Source organism: Hyperoodon ampullatus (assembly GCF_949752795.1).
Source record: "Hyperoodon ampullatus genome assembly, chromosome: X".
Taxonomy (NCBI): Eukaryota; Metazoa; Chordata; class Mammalia; order Artiodactyla; family Ziphiidae; genus Hyperoodon; species Hyperoodon ampullatus.
Genome location: NC_136913.1, coordinates 102,378,080 through 102,382,299, shown reverse-complemented (window position 1 = coordinate 102,382,299; position 4,220 = coordinate 102,378,080).

The following is a 4,220-nucleotide window of genomic DNA, read 5'->3' as shown; positions in this document are numbered from 1 at the left end:
TCTTAGCTATACTGCCTCCAAAGGAATGCTGACCAGGCACATGGACCACTTGAGTTAGAAGGGCTCTTAATCTAAATACCTCATTTTGTTAGGCTCTCAGAGAATTCCTTAACTTTCCTGAAGTCACAAGGCCACCAGAACCAGGACTACAAACTGGGGCTCCCAATTCCTGTGCAGAAGATTTTTACAATCTATGATACTTCTTATCCTTAGGAGTTCACGCCTTATACTTTCATTTTAAGGATTTGTCATCTTAAGTCAGTAATTAGAAATTCTGACAAAGATATTTGCCTCTATATCTTCCATTGTTATGCATGGTAATAAAATACGGGTACACCCTGAGTGTTCCATACATTGCTTAAATTGTGTCCATATGATGGAACATTTATGCACCATGAAAAAACATGGAAACTGCCCATGATGTGTAGTATGAATATTATTCAAATTATCTTGTTTAATTATATAAGCTCTTAAAAATATATATGCATAAAAATAGTTAAATATTCTAAAATATTAATATCAGTTATCTCTGAATTACAAGTATTATGGGTGATTATTTCTTATAATTTTTGGTATAAGTCAAGTTTCCTACACTGTGTAAATATTAAAGTAGAATAATATTTTAAATTAGAAAGGATTTCTTATGAATTTGTGTCAGTTTATAGATCAGGTATGCAACAACCGAATTCTCTCTTCTACCTAAGCCTTGCTACTAGTCCCAGCCAGCAATCAGCATATATAACCCAACTCTGCTCCCACAAATGCTTCTCCAAGGGTAGTATTTTACATGTAAATAATCCTTAGGTCATGGTTTCTCCACTGCTTTTTGCCAAATCCTCCTAAGATTTAGGTTTCCCACAAAACTGGAAATTGAATAGATGTGTAACAGATCCTCCTGTTATTTATGCCCTTGTACTAATCTGAAGAGGCTGTATTAACAAGTTCTAATAGTGGAAAAAGGTTTCTACTAATGAAGGGTGTTCTGATTGTGACCTTTGAAGGAAAGGGCCATACCTTATAATCTTTTATTCTTTACAGTACCTCATAGAGTAGGAACTCAGAAAATATGCAATAAAATGATTGAAATCATAATTGTAACTCCTTCATGAATTTCTGAGATCTAAAGCATATTACAAATCGTTCAAGGCAACGTAGGTGATTATCTGAAAAGCGTTTGCTTTGAAATTTTTCCTATGTTGTTTAGCTTCAGCCAGCTGCTTCAAACTTGGTTCTTACAGACTTTTCAAATTCTGGTGAGCTCTTCAGCCATACATCAAAAATATCTTTTTTTACTGGAGAAATTAGGGTTAATTTTCCTATTAAATTCCAACAGTTCTTGCAGAAATTGACAAGCTGATCCTAAAATTCATATGGAAATGCAAGCGACTGAGAATAGCTAAAACAATTTTGAAAAGAAATAACAAAGATGGAGGACTCACAGTTCCCAATTTCAAAAGTTATTACACAGGTGCAGTAATCAAGACAATTTGGTATTGGTATATGGATAGGCATATAGATCAATGGAATAGAAATGAGAATCCAGAAATAAACCCTTACATTATGATCAAGTAATTTTTGACAAGGATGCCAAGATAATTCAATGGGGAAAGAATAATCTTTTCAAGAAACAATGCTGCAAAAACTGTATAGCCATGTGCGAAAGAATAAAGTTGGACCCCTCCTTTATACCATACATAAAAATTAACTCAAAATGGATCATAGACCTAAATGTAAAAGCAAAAACTATTAAGACTCTTAGAAGAAAACTTAGGAGTAAATCACTATGACGTTGGATTAAGCAATGGTTTATTAGATGTAACACCAAAAGCAAAAATGACAAAAGAAAAAATAGATACATCAAAATTAAAAAGACTTGTGCTTCAAAGGACACATCAAGAATATGAAATGACAACATACAGAATTGGAGAAAATATTTGCAAATCATATATCTGATAAATCATATACAGGTATATCATATATGTGATTTGTATCCAGAAAAAGTACTAACACACTCAATGACAAGAAGAAAAATAACTCAATTAAAAAATGGGCAAAAGACTTGAATAGGCGTTGCTCCAAGAAAACATATAAATGGCAAGCAAGCACATGAAAAGATGCTCAACATCATTTGTCATTAGGGAAGTGCAAATCAAAACCACAATGATAATGGACTTTACATAACTAGGATGGACAACAAGTGTTGATGAGGATGTGGAGAAATTGGAACCCTCGTACATTGCTTGTGGAAATGCAGAATGGTACAGCCACTGGAGAAAAGCTTGGCGGTTTCTCAAAAAATTAAAAAGAGTTACCATATGACCCAGCACTTCTATTCCTAGGCATATACTTAAGAGAAATGAAAACAAATGTCCCCACAAAAAGTTGTGCATAAATTTTAAGAATATCATCATTCATAATAGCCAAAGACAGGAAACAACACAAATGTCCAACTGGTGAATGGATAAACAAAATGTACAATGGAAATATTATTTAGAAATAAAATGAAGTACTGATATATGATAAAATATGGATGAATCTTGAAAATATTAAGCTAAGTGAAAGAAGCCAGAGACAAAGGGGCACATACTGTATGATTCTACTTATATGAAATATCCAGGAAGAAATTATATTAGTGGGGCTGGTACTGGATGAAGGGAAGCGGGAAGTGATTGCTAATGGGCACAGGGTTTCTTCTTGAGGTGATGAAAATATTCTAAACTTGGTGGTGATGGTTGCTTAAGACCATTGAATTATACACTTTAAATGGGTGAATCTGATGGCATGTGAATTATATCTCAATAAACACATTTAAAAGGTTTTATGTGGTGCATGTGAAGGAATGAGTTTCGATCTTAGACATTTAAGTATCTGTTTATGTCTAAACATTTTATACAAACACAAACACACACACACACACACACATGAGCCCTGTCTACACAGCCCTTTCTATGCTGTCAATTTGTTTCACCTTTGAGCTTGTCTACTTTAGATGCATTTCATGTATAACCTTAAATGCAGGGCCTGAAAAAACATAGCCACAGGCTGAGTAATTAACTTGAATATTTCCAATTTCCCTATTTCCTGCTGTTACTACAGTTTTATCACTTTTTAGATTTATTTTAAATAAAATGACTGTTGGAGGCAGTGTTAATGGAGTGAATTGTGTTGCCCCCAAATTCATATGTTGAAGCCCTAACCCTCCAGTACCTCAGAATGTGACTATATTTGGAGATAAGGCCTTTAAAGAGGGAGTAAGTGTAGATGAGGCCTTAAGGTGGGACTTAATCCAATCTGACTGGTGTCCTTATGAAAAGAGGAGATTAGGACATACAGAGACACCAGGGCACATGTGCACAGAGGGATGACCCTGTGAAGAGGCAGCAAGACGGTGGCCATCTTTAAAGCACAGGAGAGAGTCCTGAGAAGAAATCAAACCTGTTGTTTAAGCCACTCAGTCTGTGGTATTTTCTTATGGCAACCCTAGCAAACTAATATAGGCAGACTCACTGCAAACAAGTTATGGGGCTGTCAGGCTAGCTTCTATAAAGATCCACAGCATGGGGCTTCCCTGGTGGCGCAGTGGTTGGGAGTCCGCCTGCCGATGCGGGGGACACGGGTTCGTGCCCCGGTCCGGGAAGATCCCACATGCCGCGGAGTGGCTGGGCCCGTGAGCCATGGCCGCTGAGCCTGCGCGTCCGGAGCCTGTGCTCCGAAGATCCACAGCATGAATCCAAATGACCAATGTACTCAACTTTTAGAGTATACATCGGAACGGCTCTACCTGTGCATCTTTTCATCAGGAGAGAGAATTAAGGTATTCATAACTAAATTAGAAATGTCTTTTCTTTAAGAATGGACTTCATATATTCTAATGAATTACTAATTCCTTTAGATAATCACCAAATTTTGTATATGCTCGAATAAGTTTGCTTTTTGATAACTGAGTACTGCTTATACTTATAAGCAGTACTTATATAAACACAATATTATATAAGCAAGGGGGAATCAATACCTGCTTGCATGGTAAATCAGAGAACTGGGTTTTGACTTAACCCAACATCATATGTATATACATACACATATGTATCAGTAAATGGCTTGGCATTGAGAAGTGGGAAAATCAGATAAGACTACCCTTTAATCATGCTAAGAGTCTGGATGGAATCATCATTCTTGTCTGTTTCTTCTACTGGACTCCCTCAAGGTCTTGACACAGACTA